This window comes from Lepidochelys kempii, chromosome 25 (genome assembly GCF_965140265.1).
Source record: "Lepidochelys kempii isolate rLepKem1 chromosome 25, rLepKem1.hap2, whole genome shotgun sequence".
NCBI lineage: Eukaryota > Metazoa > Chordata > Testudines > Cheloniidae > Lepidochelys > Lepidochelys kempii.
The window spans coordinates 3,447,853-3,469,830 of record NC_133280.1 but is presented as its reverse complement, the minus strand read 5'-3'; the positions used below and the strand labels follow the sequence as shown (position 1 = coordinate 3,469,830).

Sequence of the window (21,978 nt, the reverse complement as noted above, 5' to 3'; positions counted from 1 at the left end):
ATGTGCAATGTCTGCCATGCAGCTGGGAGCGGGCGTCCCCATGCATGCAGACAGACATGCTAGCTCTGCTGGGCCATGAACAATGCAAGATCTCAGTAGTGCCTGACCCGTGGGGGACATCCATGAGACAGGAACTCGGGTAACCCTCCTCCAGGCGAGTTGATGGGGGCCTCTTCCACTCCATTGCTCTGAAAGCTCATTAGTAGTCACTGCCCCTTTTTGGGGGCTCAGGGATGCCAGGCCTGGAAAACAGAGAGCTGTATGCGCTACCCCTGGGGCATCCTGAACAGACTTTAGTCCTTTATTTGCACCTAGAAACAGGGAAGAGAGCAACGTGTCCGGCCCAATGTCACAAAGGGTTGTGTGGCTGGGACCCGGGTGCCATGCCCATTAACCAGGCAAAATTAGGAGATATTTTTAAATATAACAACTTGGGAGGTTCTGTTTCTTTGCTTTCGACTTTCAAAGCCCTTAGGGGGTCAGGTGTTTCCAGCCATGTGGGCTAGTGAGTTCCTTTGTTTTATGAAAGTCGAGAGTCTTCTGGAATCCCCTGACTCCAGGAGCTTGGGCTTTAAATGAAACCTCAGTGATTTAGTTGGGGATTGGTCCTGCTCTGGGCAGGGAGTTGGACTAGATGACCTCCAGAGGTCCCTTCCAACTCTGATATTCTATGATTCTAAATACTGTGAGGTTTGCAATAAAATTGCAAGTGTTGGCCATGCTGAGCTGTTTAGCTCAGGCCCATTGCTAGTGTGTAGCTGTTCCAAGAGCAAACACATAGAAATGCTTTCTCAGCCCACACACAGGCTGTCTCTCCAGTTGCTCTCTCCTTTGTGTGTGTTGTATTTTCTATTATTTATGGTAGAAAACAATATGATCAGTGCAGTATTGATCCCCTGTTCTGCTATTAATCCAGGGCTCCCTCCTGGGTCTCCGCCATCTGCTTGTTCCAACATTCTGAGGTCCATCCAGCGTGGCTTTGTCAGCCCAGGCTTGGATGCAGATAGAATTGCCCATGCTTCCCCCAGTGCTGGTGATGAAGTGGCAGTCGTACTCAGGGTCTCTCCCTTTGAAGACCTTCCTCACTGACTTCTCTGGGAGTGACCCATGCAGCCTCATGTCACCCGGGAGGAGCAGTGCGTGCCCCTGTGAGCACTGCTGGCCTTGCTTCAGGGAAAGCTGCTCAGTGAGTTACAGGAAGCAAAACTAACCAGAGCGTAGCCCCTGCCGAGGAGACTGGCCCCTGCCAAGGAGCGTAGGGAGTGGCTGGAGGTAGCAGCGGGCACTTGCCCAGTAAGGCTGGTGAGATTGTTCTCCCTGAGGTATGGTGCCTCCCGGAGCGCCCCCGTGGGCAGTGAGGCGCTGCATTGCCCCAGTACAGGCCAGAGCCTCCGAGGGAGGCAGTATGGCCTGGTGAGTAGAGCACCAGACGGGGACTCAGGAGAATGGGGCTTCATGCCCTGCTCGGCCACTGCTCTGCTGGGTGACTTTTGGCAAGTCCCTGCCCTTGCTGTGCCTCCGTTTTCCCATCGGTAACATGGGGCTAATGACACTCACCTCTCTGTGTGGCGCTCTGATGAAGAGGGCGCTCTCAGAGCTTGGGATGAGATGCTAGAGCCGCTGACTGCCCGACTGCAGAGGCATTCCTGCAAAGTCCCAGCGCAGGCTGGGCCCCGGGCAGTGCGGAATGGCTCCTCCGCCCAGTCCCTGCACGGTTTGCGAAGAGCCGCAGCATAGACATGCCCTGTGTGAGCAGAGCTCCCCGAGCGTGGCCTGAGAAGAGCCCTCCATGCCCACAACCTCCTGTGCCAGGAGGAGCTGAAAGGCCAGATGAATGGGAACCAGTTGGCATGGGGGCTGGGCAAACAGGGAACCCAGTTTCTCTAGCCATGCCCCCTTCCCCAGCTGCACCCCTCTACAGGGCTGCAAGGGAGTTCCCCCCCGGGGAATCCAGCTGCTGGGGAACCCTTACTGCAGGACTTCTTTGGGCAGCGATGCTGTACAAGGGCAGGATGGAAACAGAGAGCCAGGCCATCGGCAGTACATAGGACCTGGTTCCCATTATTCACCTAACACTGAACATAACTCTGATGAACAGAGACCCAACCCTGCAAAGCGGAGCTAACGGTAGTCTCCCTCCTCAGATCACTGTGACTACACACAGGCATCTCTACTCAGCAATAATCTCCCCCACATTCTCGGCATCACTGGGGACACGCTGCTTTTCTCGTACAGTGTAGAGAATCAGCTCTTAATTTGCAGGGAATTTTGAACAGATTCAGCTCAATAAAGCAGTTAATGAATGCGGCTGTTATTTAAGGAATATTTGATTGACTTTTGTTAAGATTCATGTTCCCTTAGTAACTAAAAAAATATCTCTCTGTGAGGTAAGTCAATTGCTTAATAGGGACAGAATTCAGTTACAAAGGAAACCGATTGTTGTCAACATTCTGCGACACTGAAGGGATATTTTGGAGGAGTAGAAACATGAATTAAATGTTCAGTTGGAGAATGGAGAGTTATTGAAAAAAACTACCAAATTGGCTATACCAAGGTACGCTCAATGTGGCAAGCCATGGATGGACAGACAAACATGAACTGCAATGTTCACTCCGAGTTCTCTGCAGCCCTCCTACAGCTCTCTGCCCTGTCACCGCATCTCCCCGTGCCGTGGAGAGGGTCACAAGATCTGTAGGGCAATCCAGCTGAGCTGGGAACAAGCCCAGAACTGGGGCACTTGAGGAGCGGCCCAGTGCACTGGCAGGACCTCCCCAGCTCCCCCCCTCCCAACCACCACCAGACCTTCTCTCGCAGACAGGGTTTCCGTGAGGTCTGAGGAAGGAAGGCTGATGGCTCAGGCTAAACCCGCCTTCCTGCTCACAGCAGAGATTTGGGCCCAGCGGTGCCCACACAGGACAGTCCTGGGGTCAGGGGCCAAATAGAGCCACAGGGCAGCACACCTGAGCCCTCCCCACCTGACGATGGCCTGAGGCCATGCCCGGTGCCCCCAACACACAACTCTCATGGGCTGCCCAGACACCTGTCCACCAAGCCACCCCCTGGGCACAGATAAGGGTGATAGGGGCTGTGCATGCAGGGGAATGCCTGCAGGTTTGTGGGGCGCTTTTCCTCATTCCTGGACCACACAGCTCACTGGGGGATCACGTGGGGGGGGGCATTTTGGCAAAAGAGCAGGTTTCCCAGTCCTGCCACCCCCTCAGCCAGAGCTGACTGGAGGTTTGGCCCTGGGGCGACAGGGACAAACAGCCCAGGAGATCTCTGGGAGCAGCTTTTGGCCCAGTCTCTAGCCCCACATTCAGTGAGCTCCACACTCAGGGCCTGATCCTGCAGGGGCTTTGGCTACGTGGAGGTCTATAGAGCAGAATCTCCCAGCCCACACACTAAGAGTCCCCAGCGGCTGGGTTTAGGTCTAGCTTCAAATTCCTTTCACCCTCATAGCTTTACTGATAAATCTTTGCAATTCACCAGCCATTGGGACCAGGAGCCAGTACATTTACATGGGCATGCATCAATAATGTCCAAAGTGGAATATGTCTGAATATGGAAAAGCAGCTCTAATAACAGTCACTAGCCAGAGCAACGTGCGTTACTCCTACCCTCACATTAACAATCCTCATTTGACAAGTTGCTGGAAACAAATGTCTCGGTGTTTCGAACCTCATGATTTACAGGGGAATCGTCACCCTGAAGAATATACATCCAAAATGCTTTACATCAACTGTCAAATGCAGCAAGATGATATGACATGGTTTGTGCTTTCCTTAGCTGGTTGTCTTAGACAACAGTTCCAGCCACATGCTGAATGGGGTCCTGGAGGCCAGCTAGAGAGACGCTGTAACCCACAGGAGATCTCAGCTGAACGAGTCTCTTGTATCCTGGCCATGGAGTGTTGTGAGGTTATTGCTCCTTGGGGAGATCTTTCTGAATCATCCTGTGTCTCTGATAGCTGGGATCATCCTGTGTCCAACTGACTGGTTAAAAATGACTGTTCTGTCCCCAAGAATAGCCATCCAGCGAAGCGATTTAATGCTAGGCATTGTCAAGGTGTTGGTGTTCAGAGTCAGGGCATGACCCTGCCGGCACCTCCTCTGCGTCAGCTGGAATTTAAGGGCACTCAATTCTCGCAGGTTCAGGCCCTGCGTGCCCATGGTTGTTAACATCTGGTCTCTTGTTGTATTGTGTCTCTCTACTGAGAGCCTCGGTGTGGTTGCAAATGTCACCGTCATAGGAAACAAACCCCTGCTCAGAACGCAGGGAAACACAGGCTCATGTCTAGCAGGCGAGTTCTTGGGGCAGAAAATGCTAAATAGAAAGGTGGAAAGGTTTGCTTCAAGCCGCAGCAGGCAAGCCCTCTCCCATGCACACCCCCAAAACTGAATCCACTTGCTCCGCCTCTCTGCCTGTGCAAGGTTCTCCTGCCCAAAGCTGCAGCTGGCTTGTGCGTTTCTGGGAACAAACGAATGAATCCCAGTGGGTTAGTGGGTGACTGCCAGTGTAAATAAGCCCCTGCCACGCCAGCATCACAGCAAATTAGGGGCATCAAAGTAGGGGCATTGCCAGCAGATCGAGGGACGTGATCGTTCCCCTCTATTCGACATTGGTGAGGCCTCATCTGGAGTACTGTGTCCAGTTTTGGGCCCCACACTACAAGAAGGATGTGGAAAAATTGGAAAGAGTCCAGCGGAGGGCAACAAAAATGATTAGGGGACTGGAACACATGACTTATGGGGAGAGGCTGAGGGAACTGGGATTGTTTAGTCTGTGGAAGAGAAGAGTGATGGGGGATTTGATAGCTGCTTTCAACTACCTGAAAGGGGGTTCCAAAGAGGATGGATCTAGACTGTTCTCAGTGGTGGCAGATGACAGAACGAGGAGTAATGGTCTCAAGTTGCAGTGGGGGAGGTTTAGATTGGATATTAGGAAAAACTTTTTCACGACGAGGGTGGTGAAACACTGGAATGCGTTACCTAGGGAGGTGGTGGAATCTCCTTCCTTAGAAGTTTTTAAGGTCAGGCTTGACAAAGCCCTGGCTGGGATGATTTAGTTGGGGATTGGTCCTGCTTTTAAATACCTCCTGAGGTCCCTTCCAACCCTGATATTCTATGATTCTATGAAACGGAGAGAGTAATGGAAAACACACAGTATACGCCATAGCTGAGAGACAAATAGTTATTGAACTACATAGAAAGCTCTATTGCACCCCAATGGGCATTTCGTTCATTTCACTTTTGCAGTGAGGGCTCACTGCCACAAGATAGTCCTACACCCCAGGCCAGCCCTGCCCCAGCGGAGGGGAGGTGGCAATCACAGTTTGCAGGTGTAACCCTCCCTCTCATGCACAGTCCCACCTAGGGGGGAGGGGCTGGAGATGCCACCTTTTGGAGGAGGTTTAGTTGCTGCCTTTAGTAACAACTGCGTGTGGTTCCAGCTGGAGATGACCCTCTGCTTCACTCGCTGTCTGAACGCTGTCTAGTCTTACTCTGCACCAGGGCACAGTTGCCAGGGTTCACCCAGAGGTGCTGGCAGTTCAGTGGTGGGTGAGGTAAATGGCATCCCTAGTGGAAGTCCACTTTGCAAAGTATGCCCCCACATTTTTGCCTTCATGTCTGTGCTGTGGGTGCAGCCACAGTGCACGTGTCTCTGGTACCTGGTAGTGGGTGCCAATCAGCTCTGGGAGGCCCTGTGCTGCGTGGAGGGGCCCAATCCTTGGGCAGACGGCCATTTGGCCAAAGCAGAACTGACTACCCCTTCTCAGAGCACCTGACCAGTCGGGAAAGCTTCACTGCTCACCGGCTGGTGCCACCCTGGCCTGCATCAGGCATCCTCATTTACACCAGAGCCAAACCAGAGCTGCCTGGGGCAGGACGCTGCCACTCAGACCCACGGCATTTCACACTCACTTTGCACTAGTTCAAACACCAGCCCATGGTGCTGGCCAGGGGAGAATTGGACCCTGCCCCCAGCCCCCTGCTCTGAACACTCCTGCTCCCACCTCTGCCCCTGGACACTGTGCTCCGTGGCCTTCTCCACCCTGCTGCCAGCGCCAGCCTCTAGTGATCCTGCCTGGGCCTCCTCGGACCCCAGAGATCAAAGGTCACTTTGTGGGTCCCTGGCCCACAGACTGCCCCTCTCCCTGGGTCCCCAGTCCCCTCTGCTGCCTCCAGCCCCATCTGCCCGCAGCCCTTCTGGCCTCTCTGACACAGTGTCTCCTCCGAGTTTCCCTTTTGCCTGCGGCACACAAGGGCATGTCTAACCCACGGCAGGAGGGGGCAGGAGGCAGGGCGGGGGCGGGAGCGCTCTGCTGTGCTGCCATCATACGCGGTCTCTTGCGTCACTGGCTGCCTCTCTGAGCTCCAGGCGGGACTGGCCCAGAGAGGCCTGCAGTCCCTTGACAGCTGGCCCTCCCTGCTGGTTTCCTGGATGATGGTGCCGTGCCCCGTCTCACTCAGGACCAGGTGAGGCTTCTACCCAAGAGAGGAGGGAAAATCCCCTGGTCTGTGAGACCCCAGCTCGCACCGGCCAGGCAGCAGCCCACGCTCAGAAGTCAGCCCACATGGCCCCGGGTGCTGGCACCATCCTGTCGTCCCCATGCACACGGCTAGTGCCAGGGACATGCAGGCAGCAGCTCCTCGGCCCCAGCCCTAGACGCAGAGCTCTGCCCCGTTCTGCCCTGCAGGCTGCAGCTCTATGGGCATCCTCACAAGAGAACCCCCGAGCCCGCCCGACGCCCCCAGGCCTGACATCGCAAGGCAGGGACCCCTCGCAAGGAACTTCCCATGCTGCACCCTGCCCTGAAACGCCGTCCCGCCCTCCCCTGCAAACACAGGTACCTGCCTGGCACTGGGGGGGCCAGCCCCTCAGGCCCAGCGACTCCCGGCTGCACCGCCTGCCATCTCGGGGGAAGGAGCCGAGTCTCTCCTGGAGAGGCAGAGCTCAGGGAGGCAGCTGCTCGTTGCTCGCTCTGGAGCAGGTTCCTATGGCGATGCAGAATCAATTACAGTAAAAGGTGGAGCGCGGCAGTCAGAGCCAAGACAACTCCTCATTGGCAGCCGGGTAACCCAGCCCGGCAGGGGCGTGCGGAGCTGCTGGGGCCAGCCTGGGCCTGGCCCTGCTCCGCGGGGCCGCTCGGCTCACTCTCCCGCCACTTGGGGGGCAGCTCACAAACCCTGCCAATGGGCCACTTCTTTGTCTGTGCCTCCCACTCGCCATAGGGCTGCGCCGTGCTCGTGGGCCACATGGGCACTGCCTTCTCCTCTCCCCTGTTTGCTGACCCCGTGCTCCTTGGGTGGGGACGGAGCCCAGTGCCCCAAGGGTCGGGCTCAGGGCTCTCATTCGTACAGCACAGAGGCAGCAACATGCCAAGCCCCATACGCACACTGCGCCCCCCCTCCCGCCCCCGGGGGGAGCTCCGTCTCCCCATCCTGCCCCGGAGGAGCCACTTGTCTGTCTGTCCGCCGTGTTGTGGGTGCTACTTTGCTGGTAACCACACCAGGCCCCCGCCCAGGCCACTGGGCAGCCCTCAGCCAGTGCGAGAGAGGAGAGTCAGCTGGAGCGGGCAGCAGGGTGTAGCAGCCAACCTGGCCAGGCTGACTGGGCTGTGTCTGCAGCATTGCCACCTTCAGGGCTCCACGTGCTCCTGCCCCCGTCCCCTCCCAGCCCAGGCCCCGGGGTCCCTGTGAGCTTCTGCTTCTGCTGCACCCCCGGCACAGCCCGGCTCCACCTCGGCATAGCTGCATGTGCCCCTCGTTTCACAGACTCCTGGGAGAGTCCAGCAGGCAGACACAAGGCCTGGGAAAGCTGCCTGGCCTCAGCAAACCCCCGAGGAGCTTGGTCCTTGAGCCTGGCACCAAACCCGAAAGCAAGGCAATCTGAGTGGACGTGACACCAGCTCTCCTGCATGCCCAGGGTGGGCGGCTGGGGGCTCCCTGCTTCCTACACTGCTGGTGTGAGCACCCCACGACACTGCCCTGAATCTGGGCCAAAGTCCGGGGGATTCAGAGCCAGGGCCCTGAGCCGGTCCTGGGGTTGGGGCTGATGTCTGAGCACAGTTCAGGGCGGAGGTCTAGGGTTGGGTTAAGCTGCAGCCAGGGACAGGGGGATGGGAGAATGTATATCTGAAGGGTGTAAACCCCAGGGATGGAGGGGAGTGACTCTGGGGGACAGAAGAGATTGTGCCTGGGAGCCAGGGGGACAAGTGAGGCAGGTTGTCAGCGAGACGGCTTGGCTGGGGCTGCATTTCTAGAGGGATGTGATGGGAGCTGGGCATTTTAAATTTAGCCTGAGCACAGCACTAGAAACAGACTGACAGGGTTGGGCTGCCCTGACCAGGGATTGGCCTGATGAACTGATCTCTACAGACCTGGAGGGGAAAAGCTCTGTGCCCTACTCCCCTGAGTCTGCCAGCCACACACCTGCCCAGTTCAGAGGGTGTCCTGCATGTTCTCGACCCAATCCCCAAACCAGGAGCTAGAGATTGCACAAAGAAGCAGGTTCACCAGCCCCAGCAGAAAGAGATGCAGCAAGCAATGCACGGCCTCAGAATACACCCAGTGCATTGCAGTGCTCACTAGGAAGGCTAGCACTTGCTGGGGCGGTGCAGACACCCGGCAGCGTCCCTGAGGACGGGCGAGCAGTCACAGGAACTGGAATGGCCTTTGTGCACATTTCACCCAGCCCTAGCATTCCGCCTGGCCTGCCTCTGTTGTTGCTTCTGTTGAGTAGCAGGATTTTGCATGTGCAGGGCCAGGGGTGCTGGCACAATGTGTAGAGTGGGGGTGCTGAGAGCCACTGAACCGAACTGGAAACCTTGTATGTGATGGAAACTACTCCAAGCCAGGAGGTGTGGCTGCACCCCCAGCACCCCTAGTTCCAGCACCTCTGTGCAGGGCCCTGGACAGCTTTAGGCATCCTGACCCACATGAGGGCACCGAGGGGAAGACCTCAGGTCTCCATGTGCTCACAGGACTTTTGTGAAGTGGATTATTAAGGGGCACATCTGAGCTGTCTAGCTTTGTGCTGGTGCTGCTGTGAAAACTCTGACATGCTCTGAACAAAGGACACTCTTGGTGTAAAGTTTATAACGGTTCCTTCTTGTTACTATTTTCATAGGGCGGAAGATGGCCCCCTTTGGGCGGCCCTGCCCATTCAGTGTTTTGGCATGACCAGTCCTTGCGACCTGGTGATGAGTGCTGAGTGACAGCTCGCCATCTGAACAGCAACTCAAGTGATCTCAAGTGAAATGGCCTTTCAGGACAAATAACCTTGGATGTCGACTTTTCATGTTGCTTTCTAAGTTGCCGTATGGAAGAAGAAGCCGAATATTTTTATTCAGTTTTAGAAAATTCCATTATAAAATATTCACCCTGAAAAAATTAATAATATAGATAAAACCAGCCTACTTTACAAATGTTCCAAGCGGTAAGGACAGCGTCAGGGCAGCATAATTACAACCGAAAGTATTTAAAGTCCTTGCACTGTTCAATACTCCTCAGCATGATGCCCATCCCACAATAAGGTGATTCATCATAAATATATGGAAATTTCTTGAAAGATCCATCTTATCTGTTAATTGAAATGATGTTCTTGAAAGGGACCCATGTAATATGTACTTGGGTTCATTAGTGCAGTCTGTGGTGACACACCAGGCGTGCTAATGGCTTCCTTACAAAATGAATAACAAGACCTTAATAATCATCTGCCTGGGGAGATATGAACAGCTGGATATGGCTTCAGGAATGCAGGAATGGCCAGACCTTGCCTATAGAATCATAGAATCTCAGGGTTCGAAGGGACCTCTGGAGGCCATCTAGTCCAACCCCCTCCTCAAAGCAGGACCAATCCCCAACGAAATCATCCCAGCCAGGGCTTTGTCAAGCCTGACCTTAAAAATATCTAAGGAAGGAGATTCCACCACCTCCCCAGGTAACGCATTCCAGTGTTTCACCACCCTCCTAGTGAAAAAGTTTTCCTAATATCCAACCTAAACCTCCCCCACTGCAACTTGAGAATATTACTCCTTGTTCTGTCATCTGCTACCATTGAGAACAGTCTAGATCCATCCTCTTTGGAACCCCCTTTCAGGTAGTTGAAAGCAGCTATCAAATCCCCCCTCATTCTTCTCTTCTGCAGACTAAACAATCCCAGTTCCCTCAGCCTCTCCTCATAAGTCATGTGTTCCAGTCCCCTAATCATTTTTGTTGCCCTCCACTGGACTCTTTCCAATTTTTTTACATCCTTCTTGTAGTGTGGGGCCCAAAACTGGACACAGTAGTCCAGATGAGGCCTCACCAATGTCGAATAGAGTGGAACGATCACGTCCCTCGATCTGCTGGCAATGCCCCTACATATACATCCCCAAATGCCATTGGTCTTCTTGGCAACAAGGGCACACTGTTGACTCATATCCATATTCTCATCTACTGTAACCCCTAGGTCCTTTTCTGCCGAACTGCTGCCGAGCCATTCGGTCCCTAGTCTATAGCGGTGCATGGGATTCTTCCCTCCTAAGTGCAGGACTCTGCACTTGTCCTTGTTGAATCTCATCAGATTTCTTTTGGCCCAATCCTCTAATTTGTCTAGGGCCCTCTGTATCCTATCCCTACCCTCCAGCGTATCTACCTCTCCTCCCAGTTTAGTGTCATCTGCAAACTTGCTGAGGGTGCAATGCAATCCACACCATCCTCCAGATCATTTATGAAGATATTGAACAAAACCGGCCCCACGACCGACCCTTGGGGCACTCTACTTGATACCGGCTGCCAACTAGACATGGAGCCATTGATCACTACCCGTTGAGCCCGACAACCTAGCCAACTTTCTATCCACCTTATAGTCCATTCATCCACCCATACTTCTTTAACTTGCTGGCAAGAATACTGTGGGAGATGGTGACAAAAGCTTTGCTAAAGTCAAGGAACAACACGTCCACCACTTTCCCCTCATCCACAGAGCCAGTAATCTCATCATAGAAGGCAATTAGATTAGTCAGCCATGACTTGCCCTTGGTGAATCCATGCTGACTGTTCCTGATCACTTTCCTCTCCTCTAAGTCTAATGTCTTCTGCAGTTTCCACAGTATGCATCCGATGAAGTGAGCTGTAGCTCACGAAAGCTCATGCTCAAATAAATGGGTTAATCTCTAAGGTGCTACAAGTACTCCTTTTCTTTTTGCGAATACAGACTAACACGGCTGTTACTCTGAAACCTCTCCTCTAAGTGCTTCAGAATTGATTCCTTGAGGACCTGCTCCATGATTTTTCCAGGGACTGAGGTGAGGCTGACTGGCCTGTAGTTCCCCGGATCCTCCTTCTTCCCTTTTTTAAAGATGGGCACTACATTAGCCTTTTTCCAGTCGTCCAGGACTTCCCCTGATCACCATGAGTTTTCAAAGATAATGGCCAATGGCTCTGCAATCACATCCGCCAACTCCTTTAGCACTCTCGGATGCAGCGCATCCGGCCCCATGGACTTGTGCTCGTCCAGCTTTTCTAAATAGTCCCGAACCACTTCTTTCTCCACAGAGGGCTGGTCACCTCCTCCCCATGCTGTGCTGCCCAGTGCAGCAGTCTGGGAGCTGACCTTGTTCGTGAAGACAGAGGCAAAAAAAGCATTGAGTACATTAGCTTTTTCCACATCCTCTGTCACTAGGTTGCCTCCCTCATTCAGTAAGGGGCCCACACTTTCTTCTTGTTGCTAACATACCTGAGGAAACCCTTCTTGTTACTCTTAACATCTCTTGCTAGCTGCACCTCCAGATGTGATTTGGCCTCCTGATTTCACTCCTGCATGCCCGAGCAATACACATGCCTCTGCTTACACTCTTAGAATCTGGAGGTTGCAATATGGAAATATATGCCAGGAGTCCTGATCCTGCACAGCCAATAGGAGAACTCCTGTGAGTAAAGACCCTGGCACTGGTGTGTGCCGGGCTGGGCTTGTTTCTGCAAAGCCCTTAGGGGACGCTTGCCCATCCCCAAAAAAGAGCCCTCTCTGAGGCAGAGTGTGGCAGCCCTTTCCCAAGAGTCCAGTTCAGCCATACCTAGATATGGTATCTTTACAGAAAGCTGCCCCAGAGAAGGAGTAGCCACCTACCTAGCTAAAATAACCCCTGTACAGCAAGGTAGCATCCCCTATCCCAGGCTGCACAGAGATCAACCATCTGCATCTGAGCTGCCCTCCTAATCTGGCATTTTTATACATGAATCAGCTGTGTCTCCCAAGCCCCCCAGCTGCCTCCCCCTGGTTAGGGGTAGAGGTGACTGAGTCAGTCCTACAGCCAGGCTTTGCCCCTGTTTGTGAGCAGATGGCATTACGTGGAGGCACAGAGATGTCCATATGCACTCAACAGCCAGGGCTCTGCAAGCTCGCCACCACCTGCTCCCCTCACGTGGCTCAGTAGCTGGCCATCGTCACAGGTGCAGCAGGGGCTCAGGCAATGTCTCCATCGCTGGCATCACAGAGCCTTGTCATACATGAACTGAGGTGGCCTCCACTCCAGCTTCCTGATGCCCTGAATTACTAATCTCCCCTCCACTCCACCGGCCTGGACACCAGGATATTGGCTGCAAAATAACAATCCATTTCCCAGCATGCAGACTGATGGCTGGAAGAAGCTCTTTCTTGCTCCAGCCTATCCCCTGGGCAGGGTCCGGCAGCCCGACTTCGCCTGCACCGACCCGGGCAGGGTCCGGCAGCCCGGCTCCATCGTGGGGATTATGGCTGCATTTCAATGAGTCCAGTTTAACGCTGCTTGTCATGTCATCTGATCTCTGTTGATGAGGTTGTTTGTGCTGAGGATTCTCCAGGAGTGACGATGTGGGAACCATTTGTCCCTTGCGTCCCCTGGGGCAGCACAAAAACCAGGTGATGATTTTCTACAGCAGCAATTACAGCTGCCTCCGCCGTGCCAGCCGGGCAGCGCGCACTGGAGGTGGGTGAAGTTCTAAGGATTTGGTAGTTGCTCACCCATGCCAGGCTGACCAAGGCAGGCCCAGAGAACGCGGTCCTCTCTCTGCATTTGCACGGTCGCTGTCCCCACAGGGGTGGCGGAGGGTGCTTGTGATGCAGAAGGAGCTGCGCGGAGCTGTTGGGGTCCGGTTTGGGTGGGAGGCTTGTCCAGGCCTTGGCCGGGACCTGGCTGGGCTTGGAATGAGCGCCCGCTGGAGCGACGACATCAGAACTCGGTTTGTGCTCCCAGCAGCACAGGCCGGAGTTGCTGTTCCAGCCTCGTGACTGAGCCGGGGCTCTGGGAGGTTCTGCTGCAGCCCTGCCCTGGCCCTCGGTTCGGCTGGATTTCTCGTCCCACCCGCAGCTCATTTCGCCCTTTGGCTGAGTGCAGGGATAGCGGGTTTCACGCCGAGGGGGCCTGCGAGTCACCGGGAGGGGCTCGGGCACCGCGCCCCATCTCAGACAGGGGGGCGATTAGGCACTGCTCTGAATGGGTGCCATTTTGTGCTGCAGCTAGTCGGGGATGCAGAATAGCCCACAGGCAGCTTTGGGGAGGCCGCAGTAAGAGCCAGCCCCCCACAGCAGGCAGAATCCCGGATGCACAGAGCCACCTTGGCCCAGAGCCACCTCCGCAGGCTGCACCTTCTGCTCTGAGCCTCCTGTGAGGAGCGGCACCGGCCCAGCCTGAGCGGGTGAGGGTGAATTTCTGGATCTGGATTATAACCCAACGCCAGCCCCTGCTCCAGCCACCCTGATGTAACAGCCCGAAGTGGATCAAGTTACGATAACCCCCTCAGACCTGCCCCCCAAACAGCCTCTGCCCCACAATTACCCACCCCCAGGAATGTGCCTGAAGAGTGGGACTATTCTGGGCAATCATTCACTCCCAATGCAATGGAGAGGGCAGTGCCAGCCCCCTACCCCACAGGGCTCTGCAAAAGGGGGGCCCTGGGTTTTTTGTGTGAAAATTCCTGCTGTGCTTTTTGCCATTCAGATCCAGATGCTGCAGCACCTCCAGGTGTCCCCCACCTGCCCCTTTGCCCCTGACATTTGGCAGGCAGGGTCTTTGTCATGCTGAAGTACAGCCCCATGCAAACACTGCGGGGTTCGCTGCCTCTTGGCAGGGCCCCGTCCTGGGTTCGATTTTCTCATGGAAATGCTCTGCTAGGTGCACAAGCCCTGGGGGGCGGGGAGGGTGCATGGGGCCTCTCCCCAGGCTACTGCCAGCTGAGCCCAGGGCATAAGTGCAACAGAGAGACCCCATTTGCCATTAAAAAATCCATGGACCTTTCTGAGGAAATGAACAATGGGGCCACTTTGGGACCTCCACACCAATGGGGCTGAGTTGGGCTTCAGGACAAAGCCCCTCTGGGATTCAGACATTGTTCACACCCCTGGCTTTTCACGTCTTGCCCCGCTCTAGTCTCCAGGCTGTTGGGATTTTGCCTGGGGACAGCCCTGCAGGGTCTGAGGTGCTCTATGAAATGAAGGCAGTCTGGAGTACTGTGTCCAGTTTTAGGCCCCACACTGTGAGCTGTAGCTCATGAAAGCTTATGCTCAAATAAATTTGTTAGTCTCTAAGGTGCCACAAGTCCTCCTTTTCTTTTTGCGAATACAGACTAACACGGCTGCTACTCTGAAACCTGACTCTACAAGAAGGATGTGGAAGAATTGGAAAAAGTCCAGCAGAGGGCAAGAAAAATGATTAGGGGGCTGGAGCACATGACTTACGAGGAGAGGCTGAGGGAACTGGAATTATTTAGTCTATAGAAGAGAAGAGTGGGGGAGGGGGGATTTGATAGCTGCTTTCAACGACCTGAAAGGGGGATCCAAAGATGATGGATCTAGACTGTTCTCAGTGGTAGCGGATGACAGGACGAGGAGCAATGGTCTCAAGTTGCAGTGGGGGAGGTTTAGGTTGGATATTAGGAAAAACTTTTTCACTAGAAGGGTGGTGAAACACTGGAATGCGTTACCTAGGGAGGTGGTGGAATCTCCTTCCTTAGAAGTTTTTAAGGTCAGGCTTGAGAAAGCCCTGGCTGGGATGATTTAGTTGGGGGTTGGTCCTGCTTTGAGCAGGGGGTTGGACTAGATGACCTCCTGAGGTCCCTTCCGACCCTGATCTTCTATGATTCTACGAAGGCAAGTGGAGACGGTAACCCTGTGGTCCCAGAGCTCCGCGCAGCGCATGCAGGGCCTGGGCAGGGCACTGGGGAAATGGCTGACACCAACCTGGGCCCCAGGGTAGTTAGAGCAGGCGAGGGGCTACACTGGCACAATGTCTCCGTTGAGCTTGGCGTGATGGAGCTCTGCCCCCGACACCAGCCTGCTCCAAAGCACCCAGCAAGGCAAGGTGGAGACAAACTTTAAATAACCCTCCACGGCCACCCAAGCCAGAGCAGAGCGCCAGGCCTGTGCCCCAACAGCAGCGTCAAACCCAGACACGTCTAGGCCAAGCCGCCTGGAGCCGTGACCACACTCAGGCCCTTTGGCACGTGTCCCAGAAGTGATGCCCGCCATGGTACAGGGCTGTCAGCCCTCACCAGCCCCTTGTCTAATCTGAGCCAAACTGGCCAGGGAGATTCCAGCTGGGGCTAGGGCCCTGCCTGGCACCTGGCAGGGAGAGCAGTTTGGCTGGGTTAAAGAGAGGGGCGCTCTCAGGCTTAGCATGGGAATAGCATCCGTCTCTCCTGGGGAGTGACACCTGGCTGCCTGGCGCCCGGACGGGGAGACAGCCGAGCGCCGGGCGCCAGAAATGGCCAGGGATGTGCGCATGTGGCTGCACTTCAGGAAGCAGCACAACATTTGCGCAGAGTTCGGCACATGCCAAGCCAGCACATGCTGCAAAGAGCCAAACCCCCCCCCCCCCCCCTCTCGACAGGGGACAACGCAAAGCTCAGCTTTACAATCCCATCCCCGAGCCAGGGAGCCGGTCATTCCACTGAACGCAGAGCTACCCACAACCTGTTGCAAAACTGAAGCGCAGTGACCTTGTTCCGAGGACCTGACTCCAGACCCGGTGCTTGCAGGGCTCACAGGGGTACCAGGGTTGGATCCAACTTCATCTGGTTTCCTGTGAAGTACCATGCCAAGGAGGGGCAGAAAGGGGCAGAGGGGCTTACAGCTGTTAGCACCAAGCAGCCTGTTGATTTGGGCCAGGGGTTTTTGCAGCACCATCCGGAACCACCGGGCATGCTTCCCTCACTCATCCACATGCTAAGATGGCAGCGGGAACTTGTTCACCCGCAGCTGCCTCGTGAGGGGTTAGACTGAAATCCCACTGCAGGTCGAGCATCCCCAGCTCCCACCCCCCATCCAAACTGTCTTTCCTGCGCTTGCTTAGAAAGCAAACTCTACAGAGCCTGGCAGGCGGCACAGCTGAGGATATGCCGCGCTTTGGGGTTGGTCCATGACTCTGCCCTGCCCCCTCCAGGCTGGCGTGCTCCAGCCCAGGCAGTACATCAGAACCTGTTTGCCTCCTTTGCAATAGGTGTCTCCAGGGCAGGTAAAGCTGGAAGGCAGCCCAGGAGCCATCCCAGTGCCATTGAGAGCAGCATTCGGGCTCTCTATCAAGCATTCTTACAACTACAATACCCACCTGCAGAAGTGAAGAAACAGATTGATAGAGCCAGAAGAGTTCCCAGAAGTCACCTACTACAGAACAGATCTAACAAAGAAAATAACAGAACGCCACTAGCCATCACCTTCAGCCCCCATCTAAAACCCCTCCAACGCATTATTAAGGATCTACAACCTATCCTGAAGGATGACCCAACACTCTCACAGATATTGGGAGACAGGCCAGCCCTTGCTTACAGACAGCCCCCCAACCTGAAGCAAATACTCACCAGCCACCACACACCACACAACAGAACCACTAACCCAGGAACCTATCCTTGCAACAAAGCCCATTGCCAACTGTGCCCACATATCTATTCAGGGGACACCATCACAGGGCCTAATAACATCAGCCACACGATCAGAGGCTCGTTCACCTGCACATCCACCAATGTGATATATGCCATCATGTGCCAGCAATGCCCCTCTGCCATGTACATTGGTCAAACTGGGCAGTCTCTACGTAAAAGAGTAAATGGACACGAATCAGATGTCAAGAATTATAACATTCATAAACCAGTCAGAGAACACTTCAATCTCTCTGGTCACGCAATTACAGACATGAAAGTTGCAATATTACAATAGAAAAACTTCAAAACCAGACTCCAGCGAGAGACTGTTGAATTGGAATTCATTTGCAAATTGGATACAATTAACTTAGGCTTGGATAGAGACTGGGAGTGGCTAAGTCATTATGCAAGGTAACCTATTTCCCCTTGTTTTTTCCTCCCCCCCGACGTTCTTGTTAAACCCTGGATTTGTGCTGGAAATGGCCCACCTTGATTATCATACACATTATAAGGAGAGTGATCACTTTAGATAAGCTATTACCATCAGGAGAGTGGGGTGGGGGGAGAGAAAACCTTTTGTAGCGGTAAACACCCATTTTTTCATGGTTTGTGTGTATAAAAAGATCTGTACTTTCCACAGTATGCATCCGATGAAGTGAGCTGTAGCTCACGAAAGCTTATGCTCAAATAAATTGGTTAGTCTCTAAGGTGCCACAAGTCCTCCTTTTCTTTTTGTGAATACAGACTAACACGGCTGTTACTCTGAAACCATTCAGTGCAGTGTGTACCTAGCAGCCCTCGAGTTGCACCAAGCAGTCCCCGCTGTTGAGTCGCACACGTCTGAGGTGCAGCCCTGGGCACCTGCCTGCCCCTCTCTCAGTGACAAAGCACGGCAGGCACAGAAGACAGGCAGGAGTCACAGAACAGTCTAGCCTGCTTCCAGGCACTGGCATTGAAAGGGCGGGTGGCAGCCAGAAGGCACAGCTCCGACATCCACAGTGGGCAGAGGCCTGGCATGGCCCTGACCCCCACATTCACTACTTCCCTTCATACACACAAGCTACCCACTGACCCGTGGGCCATGGTCCTGTGCCTCACACTGGGCCAAATCCTGCTCTCTGTTATACCGGGGTGTTACTCTGGCCTTACACCAACATTGCCCATCCAGAGTCGTGCTGCATTGTGGCCCTGGGGTTGCAGTTGGGATCTCCTGGCCCTGTTGCTAGGGTGTTGCCGAGAGGATTCAGTCAGTAGCTGTGCCCAGTGGGCTTGTTACCTACCTGTATTGTGGTAGGGCTGGGAGCCGAGGTCTGGTCCAGCACCCCTTGGTGCTCGGTGCTGTACAAACAGGGACTAAAAGACCACTCCTGCCTCACAGATTAGCTCAGCGTGAATGGCGGTTTCGAGTCTCACCCTTCCTCTTTCACCTGAACCTTCTCCTTTTGCCCTGAGGTTCAGGGTGAGCTCCGGCTGCAGGGGGCCTTCCCAGGGAATTGGTTTTACTCTTCCAGACTGAAATTCCCCTCCTTGGCTTTCCTTTAACAGCCTCCTTACCTTAGCTGCCCTAACCTCTCAGGGGGTTGCAAACTGGACAGATTCCTTCCTGCCGTGGGTTTCACCCAGTGCAGCAACCCGAGCTGGAGCAGCCTGATTCAGGACACAACTTCCACGAGGTGTGAAGCAGACTTTCTGGCGTTCACAAGCAGCGATGCGCTGATTTAATACTGCCCAGGCTCTAGATTCCAGTCATTGCACCAGAGAGACAGCAAGCCCTTTGTTCTGCCTGACCTGTAAAGAGCTGGCCAATTAAATCAGGCTCTCAGCAGCCAGCCTTTGTATTAGCTCAGCACTCACCAGAGCACTTTGTATCAGAAAAAGGGGAGTGTTTCCTTCATTAAAAATCTGTGTACCTACGTGCTGGTAACTGTGTCGTCCATTGTTGCCACCCTGGGGCTCATCAGGGAATGTACTCAACACACCAAGTAACCAGTGTCAGTCAGGTGTCTTGTAAGAATGACATAGGACAGGAAAAGTTCCAACATGTACCAGTCTTGGGAGGCCATCTCCTGCAGCATGTTACATCATTGATGCTGGAATGAGGGGTGCTGCGGGGGCTACTGCACCCCCTGGCTTGAAGTGTTTCCATTATATAAAGGGTTTACAGTTTGGTTCAATGGCTCTTAGCACCTCCACTATAAAAATTGTTCCAATGCCCCTGTGTTACATCCGCCTTACCCAGAATCTCCCAGAAGCTCCCAATGTTACACCCCTAAAGCCATTTTTATACCCAGTTATTTACCAGTGCAAGGCACAGTGCGTGTCAGGTAAAACTAGAGTTAACCAATCCGCTTTCTGCTTTGCTTTGCTGGTACCACAGCATCCTCCTTCTCTCTTTGTTCTGAACACCTGTGTCCCAGGGAACGAGGGGTGTGAATCATAGAATCATAGAAGATTAGGGTTGGAAGAGACCTCAGGAGGTCATCTAGTCCAACCCCCTGCTCAAAGCAGGACCAACCCCAACTAAATCATCCCAGCCAGGGCTTTGTCAAGCCTGACCTTAAAAACCTCAAAGGAAGGAGATTCCACCACCTCCCTAGGTAACCCATTCCAGTGCCTTCAGTGAAGGCACTTCCTAGGTTTGTAGGTGGGCAGAACTATCTGATGTCTTGTCCTCTTTCTTTGGGACACTCCAGTACATGCCTGTGAGAATAACTCCCTACCCATGGGTGGCAGGTATAATAGGCAAAGCCTTCCCTGGTGCTGCCACTGACCTGCCGCCGGACACCTAGGCCACAGTGGTCCCGGCCCTTCCCTAAGACTCCCACCGCCTCCTCCACTCCACACACCCCCGTCCTCACTGCTCACCATGTCCCTCCTCCTCGGGCACTGGGGTCAGCGGCTCGGTGGGGGGTGGGTCCATCAGGGGTGGGAGGAGCTGGCACTAGGGCCAGCAGCCCAGCCTGGCGCTGGGGGAGGCTGGCGGCTCGGCCCTACTCTGGCGGGGGGTGGGGGGGGCGGTGGCTTGGCCTGGTATCCAGTGGGGCAGGGGGGCCGGTGGCAGCGGCTCCGCCCAATGTGGCTGAGGCCAACGGGCGGGGTGTGGCCAGCAGCCTTGCCTCCCCAAAGCCAGGGTTCGCCCGCTGCCCATGTCCCCTACCTGTTGCTATGGTAAAACTCTCATCTGTCCTGATCCTGATAACTCTCCTATCTACTTAAGCCAATGCTTACTTCAGCTAATGCAAGGTGTTATGGGATCCTTAGCATGCGAGAACAGGATTACAGCAAAGGTAGAGGCCAAATTAGGCTGTATAGCTGCCATGCTGTGTGTGCTTATGCTGTTTGTGCTTAATGTGTACTAATGAATATACGGTGCAGGGAATACCTATTATTATTATGAGATAGATAGATGGGGTGGATGGGGATAGATAGATAGATATGCCAGCCAGCATATATTAGTCCACACTATGAAATGCAATAAATCTGCAAATGGGATCTAAGCACTTTTTTCTTAGTGCTGACAAAGGGATATTGTAAAATACTGCAGTGATCGCACTGGATAAAATCCCATGGCAGGGAACATTTTCTCCTTTGAAGATAGTTATTGGAAATGCACATTTGGATGCTTTAGCTCAAAGCAGGAGCACTCACTCATGGCTGGGTTAAAATAATTCTTTCTTCATGCAGTTTTCACTGATTAAAGATTTTAATTTATCTGCCAATGGCAATAAACTTACCGAAAATTAACTTCTGACTTATTGGGAGATTAGATTACATCATGTGCTGCAGAGCAGAGCTGGGAATGCTTCTAGTCTCTCAAAGGGCTTCTTGATCTGAAGGCAGCAGGCTGAACTGCTGTTGGAGCCCAGCTGATGCTGTGTTAGTGAAATGCCAAGAAGAGTTAATCAAGTTCTAGCGTGTAAATTTCACAGCTAAATCACCTCCCCACAAACAGCAGCTGAGCTCTTGGTGTGCTCCAGGCCCACCTATCCTGGAAAGCACTTACAGCCACCTGGTCCGATCCTGGCTGAGCAGAAGTCCACGTTTGTCACAATGGGTGACATAAAGAATAGAGGTCACTTGGGAGCATTATGTGAGGCCACCTGACTCCTCTGTAATATCCTCTGATCAAGCAGAGCATTACACCTCATTTCTCACTCCTCTGAGCCCAGCCCAGCTTTGCAAAGCTATTAAGGATTCGACAAGCAGCTCTTTACAATTGATCTGTTCTTTGAAATCTGCAAATGTGGAGCTCTCCTTGCATGGCCTCTGGGCCAGAGGAGAGGGCTGTGCAATAAATCTCATAACTAAGCGATAGCGAGGGCCAGTCACCAAAGGTGCAGGGGGCTGTGCTGCAGGGAGAAAGGGGGTTGAAAGAAGTTTCCTTAGAGCCACAAACAGCAAGGAGTGTGTGTTGGCAACTGCAAGGCAAAGGTCCCGGAGTGGCTGCTCCTGCCCCAGTGCCTGAGTTCTCCCAAGGCCCTTTTCTGATGCTAAAGGCTGTTCTTCCTGACCAATGTGCTGCTTCATACAGTGGTGGCTATAGGCACTCCTTGGAGCAGAAGTAACAGCCAGCACAGTCAGTACCTTCACCCAGAGAGCCCCAATGATTCCCCCCCTCTGCCACCCCGGGTCCTTCTCCCCAGCACATATGTGCAGATGGCATCCTGCATATAGGGTGGTGTTATTTACGCAGCAGCCACTTGCAGACTCAAGCCCTTGCCAAAGAGCGCTCAGTGCAGAGCGAGTGCCAGGGGGCAGGAAAGGGGAGAGGGGGCTGCAGGCGACTCCTCCGGCACTTATATTGATTTTAATTTTATTGGTGGGAAATACAGAGGAAGTGGCTTTTCCGGGGGGGTTGAGTGAGGAAAGGGCTGGGGCTTGAAGATCCAGGGAAGGGCGGGGGGTGCCCCAAACATAGAGGGCACCAGGAAAGAGGAAGAGAGATGGATATGGCAGAAGAAAATACAGGAGCATCACTTGGAAAGCAGAGGCAGAGGCAGGTGTTACGGTCTGTACCCATATGTTCACCCCTGTCAAGGTTCCTTCCCCACTCTGAACGCTAGGGTACAGATGTGGGGACCTGCATGAAAACCCCCCTAAGCTT

At 53.8% G+C, this 21,978-nt stretch overlaps 1 protein-coding gene across 5 annotated transcripts in view; it reads right to left on the bottom strand.

Moving 5' to 3' along the window:
- CTXN1 (cortexin 1) overlaps positions 1 to 21,978 on the bottom strand; it is an 83,909-nt gene that overhangs the window by 18,163 nt on the left and 43,768 nt on the right. For 2 of the 5 annotated variants that reach the window (XR_012156158.1, XM_073323884.1), the window contains exon 1: positions 6,852 to 6,993. The exons of 1 other annotated variant lie outside the window; for it this stretch is intronic. The gene's annotated coding sequence lies outside the window, so the exon portion shown is untranslated. Of the gene's footprint in view, positions 1 to 6,851; positions 6,994 to 21,978 lie in introns of those variants that run through there. 2 more of the 5 variants (XR_012156157.1, XM_073323882.1) reach the window with 1 other exon arrangement.